The 17,090-nt window shown below is 39.2% G+C and overlaps 1 protein-coding gene across 7 annotated transcripts in view; it reads right to left on the bottom strand.

Annotated features, from left to right (window-relative positions):
• Positions 1-16,617, bottom strand: part of YEATS2 (YEATS domain containing 2) — a 112,721-nt gene extending 96,104 nt beyond the window's left edge. For 6 of the 7 annotated variants that reach the window (XR_003006306.1, XM_024768280.1, XM_024768307.1 and 3 more), the window contains exon 1: positions 16,451-16,617. The gene's annotated coding sequence lies outside the window, so the exon portion shown is untranslated. Of the gene's footprint in view, positions 1-16,251; positions 16,290-16,450 lie in introns of those variants that run through there. The other variant, XM_024768287.1, reaches the window with a different exon arrangement.
• Positions 16,618-17,090: the final 473 nt, after the last annotated feature.

Below are 17,090 nucleotides of genomic sequence, written 5' to 3'. Positions count from 1 at the left end.
TGGAAGTCTGAGGTCCCCTCCTACCATTCAGTAGTTGTTCTGTGGGTGCTGTTCCACAGGTAGATGTATTCTTGATGTATTCTTGTGGAGGAAGGTGAACTCCATGTCTTACTCTTCCGCCATCTTCTCCAGTTTCTGTTTTCCTCTTTTAGATTGGGTTTCTGTTTTACCTTGTTGATTCATTGTTCTTGATCCTTTTATAGTTTTATTTTTCCTAATAAATCTTTTATTTCTCTGACTTTATTTTATTCTTTATATTTTGTTAGTGATCCCTCCTTTTGACTTGTTCCCCCCCTTTTCTTTTTTCTGTTGTGGTTTTCTTTTACCTTGTTGCAGTTGTCTCAATTATAGTTTTATTTCTACTAATACATTTTTTATCTTTTGAATTTTATTTTGTTTTTTATTCTTGATATTGTACTGCTCCTCTTCTTCTTTCTCTCTTCCCTTTTTTTTTTTAACCATGCCACAAAGCTTGTGGGATCTTGGTTCCCAGTCTGGAGGTCGGGCCTGAGCTCCTGTGGTGGGAGTTCTGAGTCCAAACCGCTGGACTAACAGAGAACCTCAGACCCCAGGGAATATCAATCGGAGTGAGCCCTCCCAGAGGTCCTCACCTCAGCACCAAGACCCAGCTCTATCCAACTGCCTGCAAACTCCAGGGCTGGACGACTCAGGCCAAATGACCAGTAGACAGGAATACAGCACCACCCAACAACAAAAAAAAAAACATGAAACAAAAAAACACATTACGGACGAAGAAGATAAAAACCTACAAGACCAAATAAATGAAGGCAAAATAGGTAACATACCCGAAAAAGAATTCAAAGTAATGATAGTAAAGATGATCCAAAATCTCGGAAACAGAACAGAGAAAATACAAGAAACATTTAACAAGGATCTAGAAGAACTAAAGAGCAAATAGTGATGAACAACACAATTACCGAAATTAAAAATACTCTAGAAAGAATAACAGAATAACTGGGGCAGAAGAACAGGTAAGTGAGCTGGAAGATAAAATGGTGGAAATAACTGCCAGGGAGCAGAATAAAGAAAAATGAATGAAAAGAATTGAGGACAGTCTCAGAGACCTCTGTGATAATATTAAATGCAACAACATTCGAATTATAGGGGTCCCAGAAGAAGAGAAAAAGAACGGGTGTGAGAAAATATTTGAAGAGATTACAGTTGAAAACTTCCCTAACATGGGAAAGGAAACAGTCAGTCAAGACCAGAAAACACAGAGAGTCCCATACAGGATAAACTCAAAAAGAAACACACCGAGACACATATTAATCAAGCTATCAAAAATTAAATACAAAGAAAAAATATTAAGAGCAGCAAAGGAAAAGCAACAAATAACATGTAAGGGAATATCCATAAGGTTCACAGCTGATTTTTCAGCAGAAACTCTGCAAGCCAGGAGTGTGGCAGGACATATTTAAAGTGCTGAATGGGAAAAACCTACAACCAAGATTACTCTACCCAGCAAGGATCTCATTCAGATCTGATGGAGAAATTAAAACCTTTACAGATAAGCAAAAGTTAAGAGAATTCAGCACCACCAAACCAGCTTTACAGCAAATGCTAAAGGAACTTCTCTAGGTAGGAAACACATGAGAAGGAAAAGACCTACAAAAACAAACCAAAAACAATTAGAAAACGGTAATAGGAACACACATATCAATAATTTCCTTAAATGTAAATGGGTTAAATGCTCCAACCAAAAGACGTAGACTGGCTGAATAGATACAAAAACAAGATCCATACACATGCTGTCTACAAGAGACCCACTTCAGACCTAGCTAGGGACACATACAGATTGAAAGTGAGGGGATGGAAAAATATATTCCATGCAAATAGAAATCAAAAGAAAGCTGGAGTAGCAATTCTAATATCAGACAAAATAGACTTTAAAATAAAGACTATTATAAGAGACAAAGAAGGACACTATGTAATGATCAAGCGATCAATACACGAAGGAGATAAAACAATTGTAAATATTTAGGCACCCAACATAGGAGCACCTCAATACATAAGGCAAATGCTAACAGCCATAAAAGGGGAAATCGACAGTAACACAATAATAGTAGGGGACTTTAACACCCCACTTTCACCAAAGGACAGATCATCCAAAATGAAAATAAATAAGGAAACACAAGCTTTAAATGACACACTAAACAAGATGGACTTAATTGATATTATAGGACATTCCATCCAAAAACAACAGAATACACTTTCTTCTCAAGTGCTCATGGAACATTTTCCAGGACAGACCATATCTTGGGTCACAAATCAAGGCTTGGTAAATTTAAGAAAACTGAAATCATATCAAGTATCTTTTCCGACCAAAACGCTGTGAGACTAGATATCAATTACAGGAAAAAAACAGTAAAAAATACAAATACATGGAGGCTAGTGGTTCTTTGAGAAGATAAACAAAATTGATACACCATTAGCCAGACTCATCAAGAGAAAAAGGGAGAAGACATAAATCAACAGAATTAAAAATGAAAAAGAAGTAAACTGACACTGCAGAAATACAAAGGATCATGAGAGATTACTACAAGCAACTCTATGCCAATAAAATGGACAACCTGGAAAAAATGGACAAATTCTTAGAAAAGCACAACCTTCCAAGACTGAACCAGGAAAAAATAGAAAATATAAACAGACCAATCACAAGCACTGAAATTGAAACTGTGATTAAAAATCTTCCAACAAACAAAAGCCCAGGACCAGATGGCTTCACAGGCGAATTCTATCAAACATTTAGAGAAGAGCTAACACCTATCCTTCTCAAACTCTTCCAAAATACAGCAGAGGGAGGAATACTCCCAAACTCATTCTACGAGGCCACCATCATCCTGATACCAAAACCAGACAAAGATGTCACAAAAAAACTATAGGCCAATATCTCTGATGAATATAGATGCAAAAATCCTCAACAAAATACTAGCAAGCAGAATCCAACAGCACATTAAAAGGATCATACACCACGATGAAGTGGGATTTATCCCAGTAATGCAAGATTCTTCAATATATGCAAATCAATCAATGTGATACACCATATTAACAAATTGAAGGATAAAAACCATATGATAAACTCAATAGATGCAGAAAAAGCTTCTGACAAAAATCAATACCCATTTATGATAAAATCTCTCCAGAAAGTAGGCATAGAGGGAAACTACCTCAACATAATAAAGGCCATATATGACAAACCCACAGCTAACATCATTCTCAATGGTGAAAACATGAAACCATTTCTTCTAAGATCAGGAACAAGACAAGGTTGCCCACTCTCACCACTATTATTCAACATAGTTTTGGAAGTTTTAGCCACAGCAATCAGAGAAGAAGAAGAAATAAGAAGAATCCAAATAGGTAAAGGAGTAAAACTGTCACTGTTTGCAGATGACATGATACTATACATAGAGAATCCTAAAGATGCTACCAGAAAACTGCTAGAGCTAATCAATGAATTTGGTAGAGTAGCAGGATACAAAATGCACAGCAATCTCTTGCATTCATATACACTAATGATGACAAATCTGAAAGAGAAATTAAGGAAACACTCCCATTTACCACTGCAGCAAAAAGAATAAAATATCTAGGAATAAACCTACTTTAGGAGACAAAAGACCTGTATGCGGAAAACTATAGGACACTGATGAAAAAAATTAAAGATGATACAAACTGATGGAGAGAGATACTATGTTCTTGGATTGAAAAAATCAACACTGTGAAAATGACTCTACTACCCAAAGCAATCTACAAATTCAATGTAACCCCCAACAAACTACCAATGGCATTTTTCACAGAACTAGAACAAAAAATTTCACAATTTGTATGGAAACACAAAAGACCCCAAATAGCCAAAACAACCTTGAGAAAGAAAAACGGAGCTGGAGGAATCAGGCTCTCGGACTTCAGACTATACTACAAACCTACAGTAATCAAGACAGTATGGTACTGGCACGAAAACAGAAAGACAGATCAATGGAACAGGATGGAAAGCCCAAAGATAAACCCACCCACATATTGTCACCTTATCTTTAATAAAGGAGGCAAGAATATACAATAGAGAAAAGACAGCCTCTTCAGTAAGTGGGACTGGGAAAACTGGACAGCTACATGTAAAAGAATGAAATTAGCTCCCTAACACCATACACAAAAATAAACTCAAAATGGATGAAAGACAAGACACTATAAGTGTAAGGCCAGACCCTATAAAACTCTTAGAGGAAAACATAGGCAGAACACTCTATGACATAAATCACAGAAACATCCTTTTTGACCCACCTCCTAGAGAAATGGAAATAAAAACAAACAAATGAGACCTAATGAAATTTAAAAGCTTTTGTACAGCAAAGGAAACCATAAACAAGACGAAAAGACAACCCTCAGAATGGGAGACAATATTTGCCAACTAAGCAACTGACAAGGGATTAATCTCCAAAATTTACAAGCAGCTCAATACCAGAAAAACAACCCAATCCAAAAATGGGCAGAAAACCTAAACATTTCTCCAAAGAAGATACACAGATTGCCAACAAACTCATGAAAAGATACTCAATGTGACTAATCATTAGAGAAGTGCAAATCGAAACTACAATGAGGTATCACCTCTCACTGGTCAGAAAATGGCCATCATCAAAAAATTTACAAACAATAAATGCTAGAGAGGGTGTGGAGAAAAGAGAACCCTCTTGCACTGCTGGTGGGAATGTAAATTGATACAGCCATTACGGAGAACAGTAAGGAGGTTCCTTAAAAAACTAAAAATAGAACTACCATATGACCCAGCAATCCCGCTACTGGGCATATACCCTGAGAAAACCATAATTCAAAAAAAGACATGTACAATGTTCACTGCAGCACTATTTACAATAGCCAGGACATGGAAGCAACCTAAGTGTCCATCGACAGATGAATGGATAAAGAAGATGTGGCACATATATACAATGGAGTATTACTTAGCCATAAAAAGAAACAAAGTTGAGTTATTTGTAGTGAGATGCATAGGGCTAGAGTCTGTCATACAGAGTGAAGTAACTCAGAAAGAGAAAAACAAATACTGTATGCTGGGACTTCCCTGGCAGCGCAGTGGCTAAGAATCCACCTGCCAATGCAGGGGACACAGGTTTGAGCCCTGTGTCGGCCAACACAATCACTGTTTCTTCAACTCACCTGGTATGGGAAAAAATAGGTCTTTTAAATAAAAATAGCCACAATTTTACACTGGACCAGAATGGTGGGAAGCTGATAGACGTTGGTCATTTGCATCAAACTGATGTGATCCACTCGGTTGATCTAGCCGTCCCCAGTGTGACATGTTAAGAGGTGAGCAAAATGGGACAGTTAGACAGCTGAGCTCAAAAAAATTGTTTCATTATTTAAGTATTATATATCTCCAGGTCAAAAACACCTACTTTCCTATTATAAATAAAACTGCTTAAGACTACAAAAGTTGCTATATAAGGTCTGTCCCAGGATCCATTCAGGACAGTATTCTGTCTCCAGTCTTACAAAGTAACAAGAAAAAGAGTTTAGGATCAAACAGCTCTTCTAAATTATGAACGCCCTGCTTCTATCCATTAGTGCAACAACTGGAGAGCTGGCTTTAGGTAGGTTTACCCTTCCTTTACCCGACCTCTTAAACATACTCTTTGTAGACAGACTGAGCTATCTGGGAAGTTTACAGGTTTTGATATATTTACGGTAAATTCTTCTTAAGTTGACAGAAGGTAGGCCATATAACATTCCAGTAACTTCCTTAGAGCCACTTTCAGACAAAAATCACTGGAATTATCTAAAGTGACAATTCTGACTCATATGACAATCTTGTTGTTTCAGTTGTGAAGCCATAAAAGTTTTCTTTCCAAGAGAAGCAAAAAGAGGAAAAAAAAAAAAAGACTTGTCTACAAATAAGGGCTGAAAAGGAAAGAAAGGAACTGGACCAGATCAAGATTGTGTCAAACTCTTGGCCACAGTCACTGAGAATATACAAATTAAGCCAAATTTTGCACACTTCACTAAATAGGGATTTTTTCACTGGAGCTTTCAAACTGACAGTCAATCCTATGGGGATAAGTCTCATGCCTTTCTATTAAGAGCTGAGATTCTAGAAAGAAAACAAGTACCTTAAAACATAAGACATTTTTCAGAAAATTGGTTTTTCTTTAGCACTGCCTAATCTAGAAAATCTACCTATTTACAAAAATCTACCTATTGATGAAATTTTTCTGGAATTAGACACAGTGATGGTTGTGTAACTTTGTAAATATACTAAAAACAACAAACCAAAAAACCCCCCAAGTATTACACTCTAAAGGAGTGAATTGGTTTTTTACATTGTTTACTCTATTTATTTATTTTTTAACATCTTTATTGTAATATAATTGCTTTACAATGGTGTGTTAGTTTCTGCTGTATAACAAAGTGAATCAGCTATACATATACATATATCCCCATATCTCCTCCCTCTTCCGTCTCCCTTCCACCCTCCCTATCCCACCCCTCTAGGTGGTAACAAAGCACTGAGCTGACCTCCATGTGCTATGCAGCTGCTTCCCACTAGCTATCTATTTTACATTTGGTAGTGTATACATGTCCACACCACTCTCTCACTTTGTCCCAGCTTACCCTTCCCCCTCCCCGTGTCCTCAAGTCTGTTCTCTACATCTGTGTCTTTATTCCTGTCCTGCCCCTAGGTTCTGCAGAACCTTTTTTTTTTTTAGATTCCATATATATGTGTTAGCATACAGTATTTGTTTTTCTCTTTGACTTACTTCACTCTGTATGACAGACTCTAGGACCACCCACCTCACTACAAATAACTCAATTTTGTTTCTTTTTATGACTGAGTAATATTCCATTGTATATATGTGCCACATCTTCTTTATCCATTCATCTGTTGATGGGCACTTCAGTTGCTTCCATGTCCTGGGTATTGTAAACAAAGCTGCAATGAACATTGTGGTACCTGACTCTTTTTGAATTATGGTTTTCTCAGGGTATATGCCCAGTAGTGGGATTGCTGGGTTGTACGGTAGTTCTATTTTTAGTTTTTTAAGGAAACTTCATCTGTTCTCCATATTGGCTGCATCAACTTACATTCCCACCAATAGTGCAAAAGGGTTCCCTTTTCTCCACACCCTCTCCAGCATTTGTTGTTTGTAGATTTTTTGATGATGGCCATTCTGACTGGTGTGAGGTGATACCTCATTGTAGTTGTGATTTGCATTTCTCTAATGATTAATGATGTTGAGCATTCTTTCATGTGTTTGATGGCCATCTGTATATCTTCTTTGGAGAAATGTCTATTTAGGTCTTCTGCCCATTTTTGGATTGGGTTGCTTGTTATTTTGATATTGAGCTGCATGAGCTTAAAGGAGTGAATTTTATGGTATCTGAATTAGAACTTAATAAAGGCATTATAAATAATAACAATGACAAACCCACTATACATTAACCTTAAACAGAAATCTATTTACAGATTATCCTTCCCCAAGTATGCGTGTACATGCTATGTGTACACTTGCAGGAGGGCAAGGCAGTCACCTGGGGAATCAACCTTAGGAAGACCAGTTCCTAATCAACATTTGGAAGACCAGAGGCACGGACTGTTAACACTTCCTAATTTAGTTTTCTAATCAAATGTTTCAGATATTCAAAAAAGGTATAAAATGATCAGCGAGAGGAACACAAGGAGGTTCAAAAGTATTAGTGATCTCCTTTTAATTAATTAACTAATTCATTTATTTATTTATGGCTGTGTTGTGTCTTCGTTGCTGCGCACAGGCTTTCTCTAGTTGTGGAGAGCGGGGTCTACACTTCATTGTGACGCACTGGCTTAGTTGCTCGGCAACATGTGGGATATTCCCGGACCAGGGCTCGAAACCCATGTCCCCTGTGTCGGCAGGCAGATTCCTAACCACTGTACCACCAGCGAAGTCCGACTGATTTATGTCTTAAGCTGGGTGATAGCTAAGTAGGTATTTGTTACTTCATTATTATTCTTTAAAACATACCTCCTTATTATATGTGCTCTTTAATATACATATGACGTAATTCATAATTTTTTAAAACAAAAAAGAAATTATGTACATTCATAGTATGGAATAAATCAGTTCCACTGTAATGTGACATATGCATTCCTAAAAATCACCACGCTGTATAAAATTGCATAACAAAAACCACAAGGCTTATAGGAAAAATGGGTTTGGGCCCAACACTCAAAAATTTTATCAGTGACATTAAGAAAAAAAGGGAATCAAATAAAAAAAGGAATCTAATATTGTAAAAATGGCAGCACAGTTCTACACATTAAATGGTTAAGAAATACCTACGTGCGACAATAAACTTGGCAGTTTGCCTTGAAAAAGATCTCAAGTTTGCTTGTGGAAGTGGGCATTGAAAAGTTACAGCTTGTTGAGTTACCTTGAAGTGGTAATGAGGCTAATCTGAAATCAACAGAAAAGTTTAACACCAGATGTGGATGGGTGTGGCTCATAACACAGCAAACTGAGGTTGCTAGAGGATGTCTGAGGTGTGTGCCTGCACGTGGCTTGTGTATTTTTGCCATGGCTCAATTCAGCAGGTGCCGTTTTCTGCATTCACCTAGCATTTCTTGCAGATGAAATCACGCATGAGAGAATGTGAAATTCACGTTATACTCAAAATAGTTCCCTATTATATCAATTGCACTGGAACATATTCATGTTTTCATATAGCAAAAATGTTCTGCAATGTAGCCATTAAAAAGAATGTGTTGATATGGAAATACCTCTAAAATAAATTGTAAAGTGAACAAAAGCCAAGGTGCAGATGGTGTGTATACTTTGATTCTTTCTGTGTAAACTAGGGGAAAGAGCAGAGAAACCCAAAAATATGAGCGTAGATGCCTGTGTAGGTTTTTCTGGAAGAAAGGATAAAAAATGATTTAACAACAGTTGCCTCTGGGTAGTGGTTTTGCATTTCATTTTATTCCTGACTACAATGTTTGAATTTTCTAACCATGTACATGCATTATTTGGGGGAGGAAAATGCCAAAAGGGTTTATGTCTCTTTCTGTTTTCTTCTTACTTCTCTATATGTTTAAAAGACACAACTACAGAGAATGTGAAACAACTGGAACTTTCATGCATTGGTGGTGGGAATGCAAAATGGTACAACCACTTTGGAAAACAGCTTGGGAGTTTCTTAAAAAAAATTAAACATTCCCTACCATATGACCCAGCCATTCCACTCCTAGGTATTACCCAAGAGAAATAAAAGCCTATGTCCATATACACACTAACAAACGTAGTAAGGTAGATAGCTAGGGGGAAGCAGCCGCAAGGCACAGGGATATTAGCTCGGGGCTTTGGGACAGCCTGGAGGGGTGGGATGGGGAGAGTGGGAGGGAGGGAGACGCAAGAGGGAAGACATTTGGGAACATATGTATATGTATAGCTGATTCACTTTGTTATAAAGCAGAAACTAACATACCATTGTAGAGCAATTATACCCCAATAAAGATGGTTTAAAAAAAAAAAAAAAAAGCCTATGTCCATACAGAAACACAAATGTTCACAGCAATGTTATTTGTAATAGTCAAAAACTAAAAACAACCCAAATGTCCATTAGTAGGCAAATGGATAAACAAATTGCGATATATCCATACAATAGAACATACTCTTCAATAAAAAAGAATTAACCAGGGACTTCCCTGGTGGTACAGTGGTTAAGAATCTGCCTGCCAATGCAGGGGAGATGGGTTCAAGCCCTGGTGCGGGAAGATCCCACACGCCACGGAGTAACAAAGCCCGTGAACCACAACTACTGAGCCTGCGCTCTAGAGCCTGCGAGCCACAACTACTGAAGCCTGTGTGCCACAACTACTGAGCCCACGTGCCACAACTACTGAAGCCCGTGCTCCACAACGAGAAGCCACTGCATTAAGAAGCCCGTACACTGCAGCAAAGAGTAGCCCCCGCTCAACGCAATTAGAGAAAGCCCGCGCGTAGCAACAAAGACCCAAGGCAGCCATAAATAAATAAATAAATAAACTTAAAAAATAAAATAAAAAAGAATTAACCAATACATGCAGCAACACGAATTAATTTCAAAATGATGCTGAGTGAAAGAAGCCAGCTTAAGAAAAAAGTATATACTACAATGGTAACATTTATACAAAATGCAAACTAGTCTATAGTGACAGAAACCTGATCAGTGGTTGTTGTGGTATGGGGCAACGATGGGGAAGGGAGAGAGAAGGATCACAAAGGGGCATTAGAAAAATTGGGGGGATGATGCATATGTTTACTATCTTGATTGTGGTGATGTTTTCAGATACATAAATATGTCAAAACTTATCAAATTATACACTTTATATATGTGCAGACTGTGGTATGCCAATTGTACCTCAATGAAGCAATTTAAACACACACAGCTATTAAATACAGACTGTCAAAAAATGTATAAAGAATACACAATGGTGGGCTCCCCTGGTGGCGCTGTGGTTAAGAATCCGCCTGCCAATGCAGGGCACACGGGTTTGAGCCCTCATCTGGGAAGCTCCCACATGCCACGGAGCAACTAAGCCAGTACGCCACAACTACTGAGCCTGTGCTCTAGAGACCGCGAGCCACAACTACTGAGCCTGTAGGCCTAGAGCCCTTGCTCCGCAACAAGAGAAGCCACCACGATGAGAAGCCCAGGTACCACAATGAAGAGTAGCCCCCGCTCGTCCCAACTAGAGGAAGCCCGTGTGCAGCAATGAAGACCCAATGCAGCCAAAAATATATAAATAAAATAAATTTAAAAATATAAAAAGAATACACAATTGGAGCCCTCACACATTGTTGGTGGAAATGTAAAATGGTGCAACTGCTGTGGAAAACAGTTTGGCAGTTCCTCAAAAAGTTAAACACAGAATTACTATGTGACCTAGCAATTCCACACCTAGGTATACATTCAAAAGAACTAAAAACATATGTCCACAAAAAAACTTGTACGTATGTGAATGTTCATAACAACATTATTCACAATAGTGAAAAAAATGGAAGCAACTCAAATGTCAATTGATGATTGGATAAACAAAATGTGATATAATCATACAACGTATTATTAAGCAATAAAAAAGAATAAAGTACCAACACATGCTACAACACCGATCAACTTTGAATATATCATGCTAATTAAGTGAAAGAAGCCAGACACAAAAGGCCACGTTACATGATTATATTTCTATGAAATGTCCAGAAACAGGCAAATCCATAGACACAGAAAGTGGCTGCCAGGGGATGAGGGGAGGAGGGAACTGGGACTGACTGCAAATATGTATGGGGTTTCTTTCTGGAATCATGAAAATGTTATGGAATTAGATGGTAGTAATGGTTGTACAACCTTGTGAATATACTAAAAAAAACACTGAATTATATACACTTTAAAATGGTGAATTCTGTCTTATGTGAATTATGTCTCAACGAATAAGTATACACTCAAATAAACTAAATTAGTTTAAAAAAACAAAATAAATAACAATCACCAACATATCCACAACTCTGTAAGTAAAAACATTATGAATAAAGTTGAAGCTCCTGCTCCCTGGCATTCTGGTCACCACCAGCCTTCATTACCACCACATAACAGGTCTCACCCCACACTTACCCCAAGCTCACTCTTCAGATAAACAGAATAAACAATCCTTGGTTAGGAGAACTAGTTCTTCTACCTCTCCCTGCCTACAGTCATCAAAGTTCACATGCTTGAACTTCTCCTAATTACCTTCCAACGGGTTCACATTTCATCCCTAACTTCTCTCTGCTTACTGAAATGCTATTCATCCTTCAAGAATCAAAATAAATCCCAATTCATCCATGAAGTGCACCCCAGCCTTCAAAAAATTTTTTTCTAACTCCCACAGAACAGATGCTATAGAAACAATCTGCTTCATAAGTCTTGTTTTCTATGAGGGAAAAGTGCACCAATGCTGACCCTCACCCTCCATTCAGTGGCAGTGTAGAAAACAGACTGAAAGGGGGGCAGGTTTAGTTAAAAGCAAGGAGGTGGGGGCCAATTTAAGGAGATGGCAATGAAGAATTCTATTCTGCATGAGCAAATGAGAAGAGAGGAGGATCAAGTATTTCTTGGAATCTATACTAAGGAAATACTCTCAAGACTGGTGATATACATCATATATGGGTTGTACTTAACAGATCTACAACTTAAATATTAGTTCTCCACTTTCTATATATTTAGAATAAAAAACTTCATAATAAAAAACTGGAAATAGTCCATAGCAAATTACAGTGTATCTATTGAATGACTATAAAGGAATTTTAATATGGGAAGATATGTAGAAAACCCTAAAGATTCCACCAAAAAACTGGTAGAATAAATTAATTCAGCAAAGTAGCAGGATACCAAGTCATCACATAAAAATCAGTTACATTTCTATACACAAACAATGAACAATCTGAAAAGGAAATTACAAAAATATTTCCATTTATAATAGCATCAAAAAGAATAAAATACTTAGGAACTAACCAAGAAGGTAAAAGATATATACAATGAAAACTACAAAATATTGCTGAAAGAAATTAAAGAAGACCAATAAATGGTAACACATCCCGTTTTCATGGACTGGAAGACCTAATACTGTTAAAAAGTCAATAGTACCCGAAGCCATCTACAAAGTCAATGCAAATTGACTGAAATCTCAATGACATTTTTTGCAGAAATAGAAAAACCCATCCCAAAATTCATATAGAATCTCAAGGGACCCTGAATAACCAAAACAATCTTGAAAAAGAACAAAACTGGAGGACTCACACTTCCTGATTTCAAAACTTACTAGAAGCTACAGTAATCAAAACAGCATGGTACTGGCATAACACAGATATATAGACCAATGGAATAAAATAGCCCCAAAATTAACTCTTGCATATATGCTCAAATGATCTTTGGCAAGGGTGCCAAGACCATTTAATGGGGAAAAAAACAGTCTTTTCAACAAATAGTGCTAGAAAAACTGGATATCTATGTGCAAAAAAATGAATTTGGACCCTTAACTAATGCCAGGTACAAAAATTAACTCAAAATGGATCAAAGACCTAAACACAAAACTTAGAACTCGATTCAAAATGGGCAAAGGATTTGAATTGATATTTCTCCAAAGATATACAAATGGTCAATAAGCACATGAAGAGATATTCAACATCACTAATATTAGGGAAGTACAAATCAAAAACACAATGAGATATCATCTCACAGCCATTAGCATGGCTACTTTAGAAAAAACAGAAAGCAGAAAAGTGTTGGCAAGGACTGAAGAAACTGGAACCCTCGTGCATTGGTGGTGGGAATATAAAATGGTGCAGCCACTATGGAAAACAGTGTGGCGCTTCCTCAAAAAATTAAAAATAGAATTACTGTATGATCCAGCAATTCCACTTCTGTGTAAATACCCCCAAAGAACTGAAAGCAGGGACTCAAACCGATATCTGGGCACCCACATTCCTAGGAGCATTATTCACATGAGCCAAAAGATGGAAACAACTCAATTTTTCATCAACAGATGAATGAAAAGATAAAATGTGATATATACATACACTGGAATATTATCCAGCCTTTAAAAAGGAAGGAAATTGAGACATATGCTACAACATGGATGAACCTTCAGTACATTATGCTAAGTAAAATAAGCCAGTCACAAAAACACAACTGCTGACTGAATCCACTTATATGAGGTACTCAAACTAGTCAAAATCATAGAGACAGAAAGCAGAATGGTGATTGCCAATAGCTGTGGGTAAGGGAAAATGAGAAGTTTAGAGTTTCTGTTTTACAAGATGAAAAGAGTTGTGGAGACGGATCGTGGTGATGGCTGCACGATGATATAAATGTATTTAATACCACTGAACTGTACACTTAAAAATGGTCACAGTGGTAAATTTTACGTTATGTGTATTTTACTACACCTGAAAAAAAGTATACATAGGAGTTAAATGGTAAGTATGCTTTTTCCATTATTAACTATGCCCTTCCTGATGGAGCACAGGTAATAAACTCAATTTATTCCCAGGGGGTGGGGAATGGCGACACACATAAGGGGGAAAATTCTGTAAGCTCTGTATCAGGCTACATATTTTTAGTATCTACATAATTCTTGACAATTAGAAAGTCAATCAGGAAAAGACAAACACAAATAAAAAGACGCACAAAGGGCAGGAAAAGAAATTCACAAATGGCCAATAAATGTGAAAAAATATTCAAACATGCTAGTAATCAAGAAATGAAACATTAAAGACACAATTTTTCATCTATTAAATTTAGTTTGGGGGGAGATGAAAATTGGGTGTCTTGAACAAGGGGCACTTGTTTCTAATTCACACTCATTGTCTTCACTTCCCCACTCCCATTCAATTACTCCCATCTGTTTCTACCTCCTACTTCTAGTACTCTGGATAATAATACCAATGACCAAACTAATAACCTCTGCGTTGCCAAATCCAAGTAAGCAACTCATTAAACATCTCAGAAGCACTGACGGACCAAGCCTCCATCATCCAGAAACTTCTCTCTTGTGGTTTCCATGACACCAGTCTCCTGCTTTTTTCTCTTACCTCGCTGGCTGTTTCTTCTGTCCTGTGCCCAATCTTTTTCCTCTATAAGATTTCCAAGCATTATAGTGCCTGAGGCTCACTCAATTTTCACTTATCTACACTCTTTCCCTAAGTGATCACAGGGAGTCCTATAACTTTGAATATCATCTATATACTGAGTACTCCCAAATTTTTATCTCCAGCTCTAGGTTCTCTTCTGGAAGCTCCAAACCTGTACATCCAACTGCTTCCTCAACATACCAACTTCATATCTAATATACATTTCAAATTTAATACACCCAAAACAGAACTCATGATTTTTCCCACCTCAAATTTCTCTCTTCCATTCTTCTCAGCGAATGCTGCCATCTACTCAAAGTTGCTCAAAACAAGTATCAAAAAGCAAAGAGTTCTCCCTTTCACCAATCCATTTCCAAGTCTTGTTCATTCTACCCCCAAAATATTTGTTAATCTTTCTACTTACTCTTCTCCATCTCCACAATCATGGACCTAGTCCAAGGTACTGTAAACTAACCGATCTTCTAGCTTCCGCTCTTGCCCTCTTCCTCCGCCCAGATTATGCTACTTTCCTTCTTACAGCCTTCAAAAGAGTTCTTATAAAAACTAAATTCCAGGCTTCCCTGGTGGCGCAGTGGTTGAGAGTCCGCCTGCCGATGCAGGGAACACGGGTTCGTGTCCCGGCCCGGGAAGATCCCACATGCCGCGGAGCGGCTGGACCCGTGAGCCATGGCCACTGAGCCTGCGCGTCCTTAGCCTGTGCCCCGCAACGGGAGAGGCCACAACAGTGAGAGGCCCGCGTACCGCAAAAAAACAAAAAAAACTAAATTCCTAAGAATGGCTTCACCTGCTCCTATCTTTGAAAGAACATACAAAACCAAAAATATACACTCCATGATAATATCTCTGGACAGTAAAACTATGGGTACTTTTCCTCATTTTTCTTGTATTTTTAAATTTTTCTATGATGAATACCTACTACTTGCTTATTAAGAAAGAGGAAATTATATTGCTGAATACTACATAATATTATATTCTTACATGTTAAGTAGAAAAGGGAATGGAAAATTGTAGTTACAACTTCGTAACTGTTACAAGCTTAAAAGAAAACAGTAGCAAACAAATATCAAAATTCTAAGAATGAGGTGTCAGGGCTGTAGAATTACTGGTGATATTTTCCCGCAACATAATTACATTCACAATAGAAAAAAAAAAAAAGGTTATGAGATAAACCTCATTGTCTTCTGCAATCTGGCCGCAACCCACCAAAGCAGCCTTTCACTCCCACCCCGCACTGTCTCACACCTCTGGTGCTTTAACTCGGGGCACCATCTCTAAAGTATCCTCCAACCTTTCTAAATCCTACTCATCCTTCACGGTGGAAGGAGACAGTAGGGAAGCCGACAGGTTGGAGAAAGATTCCAGGATTCTTGCTGATAAATCCACAACTTGCCGGTGCTGGGGCCAAATCTCGTCTCCAATCCCATCGCAGGCCACCAGGTTTAACGTGCTAAAAGCTCCCGCCAGTGGGGCCCAGGGGACCCCCATCCCCTCAGAGAGCGCGGTGTCCCTTAAAAAATGACACCCCTCACACACCCAAATTCCGGGTTCCTGCTGCGGAGACTCCCCCGGCACACACACTCACCCCGGACCCAGCCTCCTCCTTCGGATCCTCTCCTCTCGTCAGTCACCCGCCCCCTCCCTCCCTCCCCTTAGCCAGGGTGCCAGCGCGTCCGGCGGGGTGGGGGAAGGGCGCGCACGTGCCCGCGCCGCCCCCGCCCAGACAATGCCCGGAGAACGGAGCGCGCGCCCGGCGGTCCCATCCCGCTCCCGCCAACACTCACCCTTTTTCCGGGTCTCCGGCTGAAGCGCAGGCCCCGCCGGGCGCCGCGAGAGGGTACGGGGGAGGGGAGGCAGCGGGCCAAGCCCCGTGGAGCCGCCCCGCCACGAGGCCCCAGCGACCCCGGAGCCCGCGGAAGCACACTGCTCTGCAGAGCCCGCCCGACCCGTCCGGCCCGGACGTCACCAGCAAGGGCGGTGGCGACGCGCGCGGTTCCGGGGGCGGAGTTCGCAAGGTTGTGGGCGGGGCCGGGGCGGGGTTGAGGCTGTCCTAGACTCTCACCCCGGGCCGGGACGCGCTGGCCCGCTCTGCCCAGCACTGCCCCGCTACCTGGGGAGCATGGGCGCCGGTTCTGGTAAAGGCACCATCATATATTATTTTCCTCCTTAGAGAAAGATGGCGAGTTCCAGCCCAAAGACAGAATATTCATTCTGCCGGCATTTATGAAGCTTCTACAGCAAGGACCACAGTAGCTATGATTTTTGTATGTGTCATCTTGTACCAAGCTTTGTGCTCTGTGCTAGGGATACAAATAACTATAGTTATTACTAACCTATTTTACAGATGCAGAAACTGGGGCTCGGAAAGGTTATCTAGGTCATACAACTAGTGAGTAACAACCCCTCAAGTACTGTTTTCCACCT

This window comes from Neophocaena asiaeorientalis, unplaced genomic scaffold, assembly GCF_003031525.2.
Source record: "Neophocaena asiaeorientalis asiaeorientalis breed wild unplaced genomic scaffold, Neophocaena_asiaeorientalis_V1.1 scaffold225, whole genome shotgun sequence".
NCBI classification, from domain to species: Eukaryota; Metazoa; Chordata; class Mammalia; order Artiodactyla; family Phocoenidae; genus Neophocaena; species Neophocaena asiaeorientalis.
Note: the sequence above shows the minus strand (reverse complement) of the source record. Positions and strands in the feature narration are given on the sequence as shown.